Source organism: Chelonoidis abingdonii, chromosome 15 (assembly GCF_003597395.2).
Source record: "Chelonoidis abingdonii isolate Lonesome George chromosome 15, CheloAbing_2.0, whole genome shotgun sequence".
Taxonomy (NCBI): domain Eukaryota; kingdom Metazoa; phylum Chordata; order Testudines; family Testudinidae; genus Chelonoidis; species Chelonoidis abingdonii.
In genome coordinates, this window is record NC_133783.1 from 49,916,014 (window position 1) to 49,933,199 (window position 17,186).

A 17,186-nucleotide genomic window follows, 5' to 3' on the forward strand; every position below is an offset into this window, starting at 1 on the left:
AAAACCATCTGAACCAACACAGAGGTTCAAAATCAAATAGCTTGTTCCTCTCTCAAAACCAACACTAAGTTCAGGTTGAATCCATCTGACAGTGGAGAGACCACGATGGTCAAGGAGGAAGCTCAGGAGCAAAGTTGTCCCCGGACCCTCTCCTAAAACAAGAAGTCTGGTAAGAGGTCAGGAGAGAGACAGAGCAGTCCCAGGTGATGCGCGCTAAAAGAAGGACACAAACTGACTTTCTAGGGAGGAAGTCCTGGGAGGCATTTAACCATGAATTGGAGCAGGGGAAACTAGAGAAGGAGGAAAGGTCAAACTCACAGAGGGCAGAAGTGGGTTGAAATCTATACTTGTTGGTTTGTATGTTCGAGGGATTCCAGGAAAGGGCTCTGAGGGTCCTGGCTCTGGAAGTAGGGTGAACCTATAGTGGTTGTGAGGGAGAAGGCCTGAGAGGCTTAGCAGGAAGAAGTCCAGGGAGGTGGAAGTGAGGAATCTGGTGCAGTGAACCTTGACTGCCTGTCCTAGGGTCCCTGGAATGGAGGGGTTGGGTGGGGTGGATGCCCCTACTAGCCACTGGTGGGGTGAATGCAGAGTTCAAGTCCTGATCCTGGGCTCAATGAATGCTTTGGGACAGCATTTGTCCCAGATTCCCTGTGGCGCCGTGATGCACCTACCCGAGGCTCAGGGGCAGTTCCAGCCTCTTCCTGGTGCGGGGGGAGTAGGGGGCTGACATGGGTCTTAGACACCCCTCACCATGGGGCACCGCCCCCTGCTCCTCCTTTCCCTCATCAGCCCCTGAAATCTACCCCCTGGCCAGGCCAGAAGCTGGATCTGGGCAAGTAGTAAGAGCTGCCCAGGGAGCCCAACACACTGTGGGGAGCCCTGAACCCTCTACCTGGGGGGCAAGGACATGGGCTGGGGACTACTCTTGAAAATATTTTCCCCTCTCAAGGGTCTGAATTCCCTAATTTGAACCTCCAGCAAAGCGTGCAAATCAATATGGGAGTTCTGAGTGTGAACAAGATCATGATGCAATGGGTATAGGCAGAAGTAGAAATAACATATGTGGCCATGTAGCTGCCCTCTCTCCACAGCAGAGCTCGCTGATCATGAGATGTGTCCATGGATCAAGATTAGTTTGTGCCCCTAGCCTTTGGCCCTTTGTTCTTCTCCTGAAATAAGAATAGGTATAAATTGCTCGTTCTTCCACGTTTTCTGGCATGTACTGAAAACTGTTAAAATTAGAAGCTATCACTTTGAAAGTCTATCACTTTGAAAGCTATCACTTTGAAAGCTATCACTTCTCTTGGAAAGTCTGAACAGGTGGTTTGAAGTGGGCCTCTGTGCCTTAGGTTTCTGTCTGTCTTGTTGTGAGTTAGTGTTCTGAGTTTTAAGAAACAAAGGAGTGTTCCATTGCAAAGTTCCAGAAAGAGCATTTGTTTTTCTCTTCTTCTTCTTTGTGTGTATTCCCTGGACATAACATCCTCCATCACTTTCCCCTCTACCTCTGTCCCTTTCCAACAGTGTGCATCTCCTTCACTTAAATGTTACCACTTGACACACGCTGGGGCTTTGCACCAGCAGAAAAATAGTTTTTTCACTCCTTGAAGAAGAGATACAATACATTTTCATTTCTATCACATGGCAAAAATTATCTACATGCTGTATATGTGAGGGCAGAGCAAAGACCTTGGAGTGATAATGGTGTGGCTTTTGTGGAGGCCTTAAACTATGCATTGTTGAAGAAATTGATTTCCTTAGGAAGGGACCTCATCAGCAAAATGGAAAATACAATTCACATGCTGGGAAGGGCCCATTAGAGGAATGCAGGCTCTTTAGATCCATTTAAAATGATATTGCATATGCCATTGGAAAAGCAAAACAAAGGTCTGGAAATCTTGGCAGGAAATCCAGCTAAGATCCACTATATTATCTTTCACGTGACTTGTTAGCAGTGACACCAATTGACTTCTGGGACTTTTTTGCTGTTGTTCTAACATGAGACCATCTTAATGTGACCTGATTATGTTGCTCTATTATATGAAGTTTGACAAAATAAGATTTTGAGGAAACTCCTACCAATGACCCTGAGGATGTCAGAAAACTCTGTTGGCTAGAACGTTTCTGTTAATGAGTAGAATGACCCAGATCTAGTTCATGAATATCCCAGATGAATGACTCCTGCATGCTGCAATTTAGATAAAGTTACAAGATCTCTGTAGTTACCTATTTACATTTCCCGTCTCTTAACAGTTTGGAACTGTTGAGTGTTAAAAATGTTGTAATTTTCCCACTCTCCCCAAGAACCTCTTAAGGAACAGTGACATCAGTAGAGTCCAGCTCAGGACAGCTAAAGAATGAGAGGAGCTGAAATAAGAACCATTGTAGGTCAGGACTGTAAACTTGAGAAATTATTTTGGCAAAGCTTCTATAAAACACATGAATGAGAATTGTGACTCCTTTGCTACTTCTGTCAATATCACTAATGATTGTCTCTTTATGGTCTACTTGTGTTTTAAAAACTTTGCTAATTCTCCCTGACCAGAAAAAAACAGCTGTAGACTAAGCATCTGATGCTAATCTCTTTTGCACCGATACAAACTGGCAGTAACTCTACTGAAGTACATGTACCAGTGTACTGTAAAGCCCTGATGTAAGTTGGGGAGAATCTGATGCTGAATATTCACAGAAAATACTGAAGGGAAAAGATTCCTTTCCTAATTCTGTAACTAATTAACTATTACGAGTTTACCCAACTGGCTGTTTCTATGGACAGGCCTACACTAGAAGCGCTACATTGGCATAGCTGCACTGCTGTAGTGCATCTGGTGAAGACGCTTTATGCCGATGGGAGAACACTCTCCTGTCAGCGTAATTATTCCACCTCTGTGAGAGGCTGTGTTGGAAGAAGATCGTCTCCCACCGACATAGCACCGACGTGGACAGCACTTAGGTTGCTGTAACTTGTGTCACTTGGGGGTGTCTCTCTTACATCCCTGCACAACATGAGTTAGATGGACTTAGGGGAGGTCTACACTACTACTGTACTTTAAGTCATTAAAGATGGATGACTGGACAGACTTAACGAGAGTTCCTATGTGTGTGCTATGTTTGGAAGAGTGGATTTAGGCAATATCTTAATGTTCTTGTAAATCACCGTAATGGAAAGATTCTGGGTTTCCAGCTGTAAAGAAACTTCTATCACTGAGAGCACATTTTGTGTTTCTGAACTACCAAAATTATTCATCATCAAGTTAAATGAAAACAGCAACAAGCTGCTTTGGGAGTCATATATTTATGCATGAAGAAAAAAGTTAGAATGAGTTTTGTTGGTTTTTTTGGCACAGATTGCATGTGCCAGTGATGGATCATCCTTTTCCTTTATTGGCTGCAGATACACAACCCAGCAATGTGCTGCATACGGTCTTGGAAGTGAAGCAAGTCACCTGGAAAAGGGAGAGGATTGTAAATATTACTCTTCAGAACAGTGAATGTCCTCTATGGGGCAATACTTGCCCTTAAGCTTAGTGATGCAGAGGCTGTAGCAGGAGTGAATATCTCCATCGCCCACTGCCCAATGGGAAGAGGGTGGAATAGGGTAGTGGGGTTGGTTCCGGCAGCAGTACTCCACTGAAAGCTTGGCTGGTGACTTGGACAGATAAGAAGATAGACAGCCAAGCCCATTCAATCTGCTTCGACTATTATGCCAATTATGGCAATATTTTTGGAAAGTCCACACCGACCTGTTAGGAACTAAATGATGCTGAGCAATTTGGTCTCCAAATAACAGTTAGATGTTATGATTTTCCATCACTACCAACCTAGGCTGGGTTTGCACTGGTAAATTTAAGATGGAAGATTCCATATCCTCAGATATTATGGTAAAGAGTGACACATAAAAATATATAGGCAGTAGATGGAGCCTATTAATCTCTTGAGTTATCCGGTGCCCCATTAGTGACAATCTAACATAATGGCCCACTGGAAGTATATAATCATGATCTAATTAATCTAAAATGAGTTAATTGTGATTCATGCCCTAGGAATACCAAAGGAGTTAAAACAAGGTGGATAAGGAGATTAGGGCCTAAATTCTGAGGTGGTTGTGTAAGGGGGCGCAAGGTGCACCTCAGTTAGAGGCTGAGTCTTATTTGACATCACTTACACCAGTCCCTGGTGTATAGCTTACCTCACCTTTTTGTATCCTCTGAATCTACCCCCTCAGCATTGCCAATACAAGGATTTGTACAGAAGGTGCTGGGTTTTCTAACCTGAAACCCAAGCCCTTTCCTGGTCACTTTTTTTTTTTTTTTCCACTGAACATACAGTAGAGAAAATCTACTCTTCAGTGAGTTCAACAAAATTAAATAATCAAAGCTTCAGCTAAGTATATGAGTGACTGCAAAACTGTCCCTGGACTACAATGTATTTGACTACGTATGAGACATCGTGCTGCCCTGCTTGGGGTCGGCTCAAAGAGAATAAGGGACTTGCTGCTGCTGCCAGCTAAGGAAGCAATCCAAGTGGTAGAAAGGCCGGTGTTTATAGAGCAGAAAGAAGAGATTCTAATCCCAGCTTCCCAGTTGTGTGTTTTATGTAGTAACTATGTCCGCAGCACCTGAGTTCATTACAGTGCATTAATACATTTTTGCCTTCCTCCAATGCATCTGCTCTAAGTAAGGAACCTGTTTTTTCATTTTTTTTTCATTTTACTCTTAAAAAAAAAAATAAAAAAAATAATGACCCACCAAAGCAAACATATGAGAATTGGTCTTTAGAAAATAAATACCCAATATTTATTTTTGCTGTGTGCATACTTCTTGAATGATTTTTTTATTTTACTAAATAGTTCATATTTTATTCCTTTTCTTAAGGCAAATTTGTAAAAGACAAGGAAATCAGATTAAAAATATCCAAGGCTGCTACTTCTCAGAAAGCCCTAACAGCAAGTCATGTAACTTTAAAAAAAAAATCCCACTGTTGTACTAGTCAGTTTGATACAAAAATTAACTAAATCAGATTTAGATTTGTGTAAAAGAGAAACTCTTACTCCTAAAAACGAGTCCAGTTTTATAAAATAAACACAGAAAAATAGCAAAAATGAAGCAGCAGAAAGTGGAACTGCAAAAGTATAGATATCAGATTAGGCTTTCTGGAATTGCAAGTCTTAGGTTCACTGAATCTTACTTCACTTTTCAATACACTAAATTCACTTCTCAATATCATCAGTTTTTATTTTCTAAGAAATTCAAGGGAGTATTTTTTAATGCTTTGAACAGCTGCAATACTCCAGTAGTAACATACTAAGCTATGATTGTCTATAATATTTTATGAATTACAGCTGTTAAAGATTTGTTTGCAAAACAAACTCCTGTACCTTACTGCCTTTGACATCAACTGGATGGAGTACTTGCCAAACAGATGTAAATAAATGGCAACTTCTATGAGACTCGTGAAAGGAAAGTCTCATGTAAAATACAAAGTAATCAAGAGCCAATTGTGTGTGTGTGTTTTCCCTATTCACAGATTCATCTGAAGGAAGCGTGCACTGTGTGTTTAGATGCTTAATGCAGTATAAGTTCTAGAGCTCATTCACTGAGAGGAGACTTTCATACAGTATTTATTTTCCAGGAAGTCTTGCAAACAAGCGGATTCTAATATCATGCCATGAATCAAATCAATTTTATTTATTTTATTCTTTCAATTTATAATACAACCTTACAAAATGCTCTTAAGTGCAGGCATAATTTAAAACGAAATAGTTATAATAGATGAGTAGATAGTGTGCTCATGTCTGAGCAACGTTTACTTAGTGGAATGAAAGATGTTGTGGATTAGACAGGAAATGGGATAGAGACTTGTTTGGGAATTTATAGCTCTTGCATAGAAGGATTTTGTTGGCTTTCTTAGAAGTGATCAGGGCTGGTTCAAACAACTGATTGTTTAAATTAAATTGGGGGACCCAGCTACAAGGTCCAAGATTCAGTTTATGGCCTTAGTATAGCACCAATAGCTCTGCAATGCCAGATAGAACAAGGATTTAGATCCAGAGTCTGACAACCTGTTTAGAATGTGTCCAGAACTAGTGTTTATCTTTCCACAGGAAGGTTACACTGCGCAGTCACTAGACATAAAGCAGATTGTGTCTCCCACCAGCTGACATTGTAGGAGGAGTAGCAAACATCCCACTAGAATCTGGATGTATTGGAATTGTCCTGCTGGATCAGGTCAACGATCCAGCTACTCCAGTATCCTGAACCTGACAGAAACCAGTGCAAAATGCTTCAGAAAAAAACCATGAGGATGGCCAATGATGGAATTACCATGAGGAAACTTTCTCCTCAACCATCAGTTAGGATTTGGCTAATGCCCTGTAGCACAAATGTGTATATTCCTGATGCTGTTTTCATCATATCAAATGTAACTGTGGATGTTCTTATTATCCATATAAATACTGAGTCCTGCTAGGCAACCAGCCTCCATATTTTATGGCAATGCATTCCATCAGTAAAGTATGTACCGTGTAAATGAATTTATTTTATCTGTTTTAAACTCTCTTCCTTTCAATTTCCCCAGACATCTCCTTGGCCTTCTATTGTGGGAGAGGATAAATAGAAACATCCCATATACCTCCTCTATACTGTTCATTATTTTGTGTACCTCTGTCATGTCCCATCGTATTTGTCTTCTCAATCTTTTCAATATCTGTTCACATGAGAGTCCCAAAATGAAAGTCTTGTGTAAAATATAAAGTAATCTGTGGCTTCGATCTCTGGGTCTCAGGCCCTTATCCATAAAAAGGAGGAGGATGGTACTTACCTACCTCATGGGAGGTGTTGGAAAGCTACATTTATTAATGCTTATGAGTTGCTCAAATATTACAGTGAGGAGAGAAACATATTAGTACCTAGATAGTGACAGCAATGACAGGATGTAATTCAGGAATTTTTGCATTTTGTGCATGTACAAAAGAGAGGAAAATACTTGCATTTTAATATCAAATCTAAGCAGAAAGGGAAGTCCTTATACATGAAAGAAACATGGTCTTTTGTAATTAGCTGTTTAAAGTATCAGTTTCATTCTAATCATAATATTTTTTTTATGTTTAGATTTACTTTCTAATATTTTAATAGCTTTAGTATCAAGTAAGGAAGTCCTTTGTAGCTTATCTCATGAGCCTGTCCAGGACATTGCAGTTAATGAGGTTTATAATTCAATATCACTACATCTGCATCTTTAATTACGCCTAACACTTAATCTTCATTGCACCACTTGAATCGAAAGATCTAAAATTAAACCCGCTGCAGCCTAATCTAATAATAAACATGCATGACATTTTGTGCAAACAGTGTGCCTGATCAGAATGGTGCACATTTGCAGTTTTGCTTGATGTAACAAAACATTGTTTATTTTAATTTTATTTTTCAGACCTTTTAACATATCCATATAGACATATTCGAAAACAATGACACAGAAAATACAGCAGGAGTATATATTTAACAATAACAGTCGAGGTGAAAGTAAAATTGAAAACTGGAAGGGACGGGGCCTCGGGATGAAGGGGCGGGGCTGGGGGTCAGCATCCCCCAGCCAGCCCTTCAGGCTGCCTGGCCCATGCTGCCCAGGACTCCAGCAGTGATTTAAAGGACCTGTGGCTCTGGCTTCTGCTTTTAAATTGCAGCCACTGGGAATCATCCCACATCTGCAACACTATCCCGTAGTGTAGACATAGCTTATGTTTACCTTAAAGGTGCAAAAACTGTTTTAAAAATGGAAGTGCAGAGAGAGAATCAAAGGGGTTAACTAATTTTCTTTCAATCCCAAACCACACTGGGTCTTGGGAAGAGCTGATGGGGCAGAACCATTTTATTAAAAGTCTTAATTGAAAAAACAGGTGATATAAATACAAATCAGGTAATGCCACCCCCACCATGATTTAAGTATCTTGTGGGATAACTGTGGTGTCTTTGTAGTCTATAACAATTGTTTTACAGCTCTATTTTTGTGAAAGTTGAAGCAAGAAATTTAAGGGGAATTAAGCTAAACATATACATTAGTCTTGGTCCTACATTCATTTTAATAGCTTCTACCTTTCCCAGTAAAGAGAATGTTAGTGAACACTATTTCTCCATGTCTTTCCCCTCCTCCACCTCTCTGGGTATGACATCCAGGTGTGCACATGGGTGGTGGGTGGAGACCCCTTTTGGGAACGCTAGCCTCTGGCTCCACCCCTTCCACCCATTCCCTCCTCATGGCCAGAGTCACAAGCCCTCCGGCAAGAGAAGCCTGGAGTGCACCCCCTTGGCTGGAGGAGCCCAGGGCAGGCTGAAGGACTGAGTGCCCTTCCCCCACCCAGAGGAACCCCAGACTGGCTGAAGCTGTGCTGTGCTTCCCATCCCTGGACCCAACGCATCCAGGGGAAATGTGTCTGTTAAAAGATGCTTTTGATATGCCCCATGCAGGTTCCAGGGTGGCTGAGGAGGTAGTATGTGCCTCCTCAGCTACCCTGGAACCTGCACGGGGCATAATAAAGCAAAAACTTTGATGGCAAAGCCCACAGAAGTCTGGCAGCCATGGCTCCAACAAGGCTGTGGGAGGCAGAGCCTCCCCTGGCCTATTATATCTGCCACCCATAGGTGTGCAGATACTGTATTTGATCAATCAGAACATATCCTGGTGCCTAAGTAGGTTGATCTGTTTGCATGAATGAAAGGACAATGATTGTATTTGAGATGGATTTGGTCTATGGGAAATATTGGTCAGTTGAGACTTGTTCCAGTTTATCCAAAATCTTGATATCTCACTGCAGATAATGGTGGTAGAATTGGAGAGGAGGGATTTTTCAGAGTGAGCAGAATATCATCGGTATATAGACTAATCTTGTATTCTTTATCCCAGATGGTAGTTCCTTCAGTGGAGGTTGTCTGTCTGATATATGCTGCTAGCAGTTCAATTGCTATAGGAAATAGTCAAGACGATAGAAGGCATACCCAATGCATTCCTTGCTTTAACTAAAAAGTGGAGGAGATAACAAAAATTACTAGAATAGATGCAAGGGGCAATATCAATCCAAATCAGAAATTTAGGTCCAAATCCTAATTTTCTCAGGCTCACTTGTAGGTATGGCCACTCCACTGGATCAAAGGCCTTTTTAGCATTTAGTGATAGGCTAGCAACTGTCGCACCAGTTGTTTGTGCCTGACAGATTAATGGAATATCTTTTGAGTATTGTCTGGTGCTAATCTGCTATGAATAAAACTTTTCTTCTTTTCAGATGTGAATTTTATGCATTCTCCCCTTATAGTAGCCTTCAGTTTTTCTCATAAAGTTCTAGTGGAGGAGACAATATTTGTATTTTCCTTCAAGATGTTGGTAATGGATGTTTCAATCATCTAAAGAAATTTAAGGTCTCTAAGTAGATGTGTGTTTAACTTCCATCTTGATAATCTTATAGTACTATAACCAGTATCTGTATGAAGAGAAATTGGAGCATGATCAGAGATGATATTACCAACTTTCACCTCCAGATATGCAGAAGCTAGTACCTTAGATATCATTTAAAAAAAAAAAACATCTGGACTACAAGACATGAACTGTGGAGAAATGTGTGTAGTCACACTTCGTAGGATGCTTCAGTCTCCAAATGTCCACTAGTCCAGTATCCTTCAGTAGGGATAATGGATGATTTGCAAAGGTCTGAGATTTTCTCATAGAACACTGAGATTTGTCTATAATATCAATGATGAGCGTTCCAGTCTTCTCCTGTGTACCACTGGCACATCAGCTCTGTTAGAAATGATGTAAAGTATTTCTGTGATGAAGGGTGCATTGCCACTATTAGGATTATAGAATTCTCCAAACTTAATCTCTTAATAACTGAAATCATTTTCAATACTAACTGCTGTCTGGATCCAATGATGACTGAATACATTGAAAATGGAGGCTCTTGTGGATTTGTATTACTACTTCCCTGCTTCTGAAGCTGAAAGAGGCATGATACTCATTTAATATATGATCCTCAGAGAGCTCATTTGATGCCATTAAGTGCTGCTCTCTTCTTGCTTAAATTTACAGAGACGTCTGGATACAAAGAAAATTTAAAATCCTTATACTTAAGAGTTTCTTTTTGCCTAGCAGCAGACATCAACTTAACTTTGCCATTAAACTGTAGCAATTTAAAGATGCTGGGTTTGTGGTTATTATTGTCCTCTCTCCTTCTGTCCCCTGCCACTCAATGAGCCCTTTCAACCTCCAGGGGAGACAAACTAGGATTCAATCCTAGTACCTCAGAGTGTGTTCTGAAGAAAACTAATCATTTTTTTCCTTTCAGTCCTTCAAGGACTCCCAGGAACTGAAAATTATTCCTACATGGTCTATTTTCAAGATCTTCTTTTTGTTTCTCCTCAAGAATAGTTAGTCTTTGTGTTAAGGAATCATTCTTTGGTTTAACCTCCTTGAGTTCTGTGGCAGCTTTTTGTAGTTCATTACTTAAATAGCTAAAATGAGCTTTGACTTCTCCCACATCTTCAGAGAGTTCACGGATATATTGAGATAAAAGGTCAAATTTGGTAGTTAGAAAGTCCTTCATAGCTGCATAATCATGTGTGAGAGATTGTTGGGTCTCCTTGGCCTTATCTTTCTTTGGTGACTCAGGCCTGGATCATTTGGCATTTCTATTTTTCCCAGCAGAATCCATAACAACATAACTAAAAGGGTCCCTCTTGTTTAATTAATAAATTTCTGACAAAGTTATGGTTTAGATACTTGGGGGCCCTTAATTGATAAGGATTTGGGGGAGGTGAGGTTGAGAAGACCAGGAATCAGACAGCCATCTTGTTTATGGGTCACCTTGTCCCACCCTCCACCCCACAAAACAGTTTAAGCAGCCAGATCTAGGTTGTAATAGAAGCTGTTATTTGAGTTGGGATAGATATATCTGATTTATTAAACACTAAAGTTTTTCCTTCTCAAGAAAGGGCTTGTCATAGTATTATCAGCCAACTGAAGACCCCATTCCTGCAACTGACAGCAGTGCATTCACATGGAGCCCTGTTGGGTTCAGTGGCTTCCCTGTGGATGTAGCAGTTTGCCTGCATGCTGCCAATTGAAGAATGAAATCAGAGAGAGAATGAATGGTGCACAGGTGGGATGGCTTAATAAGGTAAGTTGTATTTAAGAGGAAATAGGTGGTATGGATGAGTACTAAAATGTTTATGAACAATTGAGAAAAAAGTATTTCTAGTGTCCTGTAGGGTGAAATTCACACCTATGCAGCAGTCCAGTGGAAGGTCTATGCAGCACTTAAAACCTATTTGAAAAATGTAGGCCCTGAAACTGCAAGGAGCTTTGCATGGGGGGAGCTCTACTGAAATCATGGGACTCTACATGAGTGCAGGGCTTTGCAGAACTCTTTGCAGGATCAGGGCCTTACATGAAACCAAAATGGTGCCTTGGCCTTTTGCTGGCCCTCTGCACTTAGGTAATTTGTGTATTATAGTCAAGTTATTATGACTCATACACTATAATGATCTTTCCAATGCAATATTGAAATGTTATCTGTGATAAAAGGAAATCAAAATGGCTAAAAAGAAAAGAATAAATTATTTATGGGATAAATGCTTGAAAGAAAAAGCAATATAGCAGGTGCATCTACCATAACTGCAACTGATGTATTCATGAAAGCTGAGCTCATTTACTTGGAGGCTAAAATATACCATTGTACTTTGCCTGAAGATAAATCAAAGGCCCTGACCCTGCACTGAAGGGGTCTGCCTCCATGGAGTTCTGTGAAATATTGTGGGTCTCTTCCAAAACTCATGCAACTCAGTGGAAAGACTTCTATTGACTTAGTGGACTCTGGGCTAGGCTCTTATAGGGTTTTAGAGTAGGGTACTGTACTTTTGATGTACTTTGAACTGAATGTAGTAAAACGCAGCGAATCACCCCAGACGTGTTACGCTTCTGTGACATTCACTGGAAATCCCAGTAACAAATAACAAGACAGCACTTCATCAGGGGTCTGATCAGAATAATTTTACATCATCTAGGTCAGGGCAGCTAGCTTTGATCAACGGAGATGAAAGACTGGTGAAAACTCCGCTGGGCCACAGAGTCCCCTGCTGTATTTTGCAGCCTGAACTAGACTTCATGTTTCAACTACATGCCATCTGATTGTAGTTAAAGAAGAGAAGATCAAAGCCTACAAATCTTCCTGATCTATATCAGTGCAGCAAATTAAAAGTCAAAATCTTGGTATTTTTAGCACACAGAAACACCAAGTGAATAGTGAACTCTCTGCCATTCACCAGGAACTACACCTTGCTGCTTATGGATTTGGAAAGTCACTATCTTTTGATCAGGTGTCTTAAATTGTGTCTTAGTTTCTTTTTTTCTACTGTATTGATTTTTATCTTCGTGTTTTCTTTAGTCTTAAGGTATGTCAGGGGCTATATCATAACTAATGAATCAAAAGTAAAACAAAGGCATATAGTTGCTCAAACAATAAATAATGAATCAGTTCCTCACTTCTTCATATTGCATGGCCATTTTCCCTTCTACCTCCCCAACAAACATGGATGGCATAGGGTGGGGACTGATCTGATGTCACTTTTTCAAATTGACCCAGCTGGGAAAGAAGACAATATAATAACTGTCTGTTATGATCAATTTTTCTGTGAAGGGTTTCTAATTATGATGGAAAAGCTTGTTTCCCTAGTTAGCTACCTTGAGGTCAACCTTGAAAATATGTCACATCTGGCTGCTTGATTGCATCTTAAGACTAATGCTAGATCCAAGCTTTACAAGGAGCAAAAAATAGAACCGTGATATCTTGCTGCCTTGCACAGAAATGAGAAAGCAATGTGGAAACAATCTGACAGACACGTAAAGAAATGGAAATGATGTAAGGTCAAAAAGCGGGAACCAATATAGAGGTATTAACAGCTATGATGGTATAGGCAAAGCTGTGATTTGCAGATTTGCCAGCTTAATATTATGTGTTGTTGTTTTTTTTTAAATTACAGCTTCCCTTGTTTACTCTAGGAGCCTGCCACAAAGCATCTATGCCAATGGCTGCCTACAGATGGCTGAAATTGAGACAAATCAATTTAAACTCAGCCTTATTTTGTGGGGTCAAAATTAAGGAGGAGATGGTGGGTAATTGATTTAGGAGGCAAGGGAGGAGGCTGTTTTAATTGTCTTTAGAGCTATAAATGAGATGGCTATAAACTACACTAGAGAAAAATGGAAATTGTTCTATTGTAGTGAAATTTGATTGGAGTGCTTAAAGGGTAAGAGAAAGAGGTGCCGTTAACAGACCTGTCAGAGTGCAAGTCATTAGTCAGTTAGCTTCTGGTTTTTGCTGCTTGGAAAGGAGGCAATAAATAACAGCTCTGAGATCAAGAATGCCAGATCTTCAACTCAGACTACACTGGGAAGAATAACACAAGCACATAGATACAGAATGTTCAACAGATTGGGTGGATGAGGTTTAGTGAAATTAAACCCAGAATAATAAGCCTCAGAACAGAGAATTAAAAAAAGCAAAAATATCTGCTGAACAGAAGGATGCTACAGCACAGAGACAGGAATGGCAGCTGGGGAGTCCCAAGTAAATATCCCATTCCTTAATATGCACTGAAAATGCAAATGCAACACTAGGTTGTACTGCTCCAGGAATAAGAGATGTCATTATATAAAAGAGCGGCTTGGCTTCCTGTCATGATGTACTACATTTAGTGTTGCTCAAAATATTGTGATAAAAAGCAAATAAAATGCTGCTAAACTCTCTGAGATTGAATATAGCAAAAGGAATTAAAAAGCGAAGAGGATTAACCATACTTCTCATTAGCAAGAATAGACTTTGTAGCAGAACTGTCCCTAGACCAAATTTCGCCCCAGGTGAGGAGACTCTTCAGCCCTCCCACTCCGTTAAACTTTTGAATACCTTATTTTTTATTTCATTTGTAACCAATTTCATGACTTTGCACAGTTTGCATGCATGATTTATCCCTGTCATATAAGGCGATAACTTTGAATGCTAGGATTTGTAAATCTGTGTTTGTTCATGCCATATATAAGCAAAGAAGATTCATGTCCTTTAAGCTAAGAAACTTTTTAACGTTAAGAATAATTGAAATGTACTAACCTCAAGAAATTGAATTGTGCACCAACCTTGGTGGACCAGTATTAAATAATGTTACAGTAGGTGACAGTTGTAGAATGTTAACCCTAGTCCTTTAGTTCAAAAGGTCGCTTTTCTCACCCTTGCCCTCCCGAACTGAAGCACTGCCTCAGAGAGATCCAAAGACTGACCAATGACATTTTCAAGTGATAAAATAGCAAGTGAAGTCAGTATCTTATTGGTCACTGTCAAACGATGATATGTTTAAATGAGCCTGAGCTTTGAAAAACTTCACTCACCACTCGTGACTGTGACCAGCAGCATGAGCAGAATCTTCAGAGCTCCCAACAGATTAGGAAAAGTGTCCTTCACTGCAGCATCATGAATGAACTGGAGAATTTCGAGTGCAGAGTGCTTCCCATGTTGCAATTGGACACAGAGGTCTTTATCGTTGATGTCCACACATTCCCCATGCGTCAGCTTCCGCTGAAGGTCTGTACGGTTGTTCAAGAGGATTTTCTTGTTTGCCGGATGCTTGTTAAGGTCATACAACCCCCCACAGGTCTTTTTGTGGGGCTTCATTTGTCGAACATCTTTCTTTGATGGACTCTCCAGCAGTGTCAATGAGTGACCAAAAAAATTTTCTCTTGAATTTGTGAGCCATTTTCTTTATCATCATTCTCCTTTATGCTGCCATGAAAACTGGATGATTCTCCATCACTTCCTCACATTTCCATTCCATATCTTCAGGTAAAGTTGCTAATTCCTTAGTAAAAGGATTTCCATCATTTACACTTTGCTCCTCGATTTCTTCTGCACTGGAACGATCGCTACTGCTTAAAGCCCATTCTATGTTGCTCTGTTTCAGATATTTTCTTATCAGATTTGTGCCTTGCTGCAAACTAGATTGCAGTTCAGCTTTTTGCTTCCTATACTGAGCTCCTAGAGGTTTCTTCGGTGGCATCTTTTATTTTCTATGGGGAAAACAAAACAGTATTAGGGAGAGCAAAAGTTTATGTTCTGTGGTCTTAGAAAATCATCAAACATTACATGGTAAGCATGGCAAAAGAAGTAACAGTATTTCTTTTCTATTGTTACATAGATAAGGGTTCGATAGCTATCTCTGGTGGCTCATTAAATATGTACTTTATTAATTGCTACTTACACTCTTCAAGTCTTAAAACGCAAGTGCACTTTCACAATTACACAATAAAAGAAGGCTCAGAATATTATAGCTTGGCTATCACTTCACTTAATTCTTATATCTCAGACTTACTGGCAACACCTCGTCCCTTATATACCCTCAAGGGCATGGCTGACAATATTCTAGGAGGTTCAAGGAAAAAATAATTCTCAGAAAGTCTGGAAGGTTCCATGAGATTCTACAAAGGTCCAGAACATTCTAGGAGGTTAGTGAAAAATTAATCCACATACAGAACACCTGAAACAGTTTACTTCACACATTCTATTTTCCCTTTTGTTGCTAACACTAAAAACAGCATCCTGAGCTTGGTGCCTCTTCCCTCCCTCCCAAGCCCAGCACCCCAGATGGTTGTCAGGGTCTCCTGCCCCTAAATCTGGCCCAGGTTTGAAGGATAAGGTTGTAACTGATTCTTAAATTGGGTTCCGTTTCAAAATATTTTAACATCATTCACACAACACTATTCCAGGGCTTCTCTGCAAGGTGCTGAGCTTTCATGTCTTCCAATAACTTCATTGGGAGTTGGAGGCACCTTACACCTTGCAGAGGGAGCTGGGCACATGGCAAGACTAGCCTCTCAATCCTTTCACTGTTTTATATGGTCTCTCCACTTGAAGACAGGTTCTCATTACCATGTTGAGATTTGCTGTGCTTAAAATCTGCACCGAAGAGCAAAATCCCATCTAATATCTGCCTTATGGAATCTCAGCAGGAAGGCTGTGACTTGTAACATACCAGCAGTGTTTTTTAATGAGCTTTAATAGGGAGATTATTATTTTTCTTTAAGTGTAAAATCTAGACAACACTATAGATGCCTATAAATTAAAGTTTTAAAAAGACACCTTTAAAAATATGGCTAGACACCTTTTTGTTTTTTAAACACCTGTCTCAAAGTTCCCCTCCACTTTGCAATAGGAATGATGATAGTGTTGACTTATGAATCATGAAAATGGGTAGGGCGTCAGGATACCCGAGAGCAGTACCCAGTCTGTGTCCCCACTCATGGGGCACACCTCTCAGGGCAGGGGAGGGTCCAGGACTCTGGGAGTCCCCACAGTGGCCCGGGCACCCTGGGTGGCTCTTACTAATGCCTGGTTCTGGCTTGTGGCCTGGCCAGGGTCAGGGCCAGGGCCTCAGGGGGAAGAGGAGGAGCAGGGGGAGGGGCCTTGTGGTGAGGGAAGGCTAATGCCCACCTCAGCTTTCCCGCATTGGAAAGTGCGTAGTGACACCCCTGCGCCTGAGGCAGACGCGGACTGTGCTGCAGGGAATCTTGGACAAATGCTGTCCCAGAGTCATTCAGCCCAGGACTAGGAGTTGAAATGCACATTTTGCGACTGTCCCTCCCACTTAGGGATGGGTGGTCACTCTATTTGGTGGCTATCTCTACAGGGATGAATTTTACCCTAAAAGCTCAATTTTGGGCTCAGATCAATTGGGATAACTTTTACTAACATTGTTTCACTAGTGATAAGAGCTGTCCTTTTCTGGTAAACTCCACTCTCAGTATTGGAAAGGTGTGTGTGAAAACCAATCTGTCTGGTTGCTCTCTTTAATTAGTTATATTACTTTAGCCACAATATGAACAACTTGGCCTGGTATATGCCCATAGATTCACAGATTCATAGACTCTAGGACTGGAAGGGATCTCGAGAAGTCATGGAGTCCAGTCCCCTGCCCTCATGGCAGGACCAAATACTGTCTAGACCATCTCTGATAGACGTTTATCTAACCTACTCTTAAATATCTCCAGAGATGGAGATTCCACAACCTCCCTAGGTAATTTATTCCAGTGTTTAACTACCCTGACAGTTAGGAACTTTTTCCTAATGTCCAACCTAAATCTCCCTTGCTGCAGTTTAAGCCCAT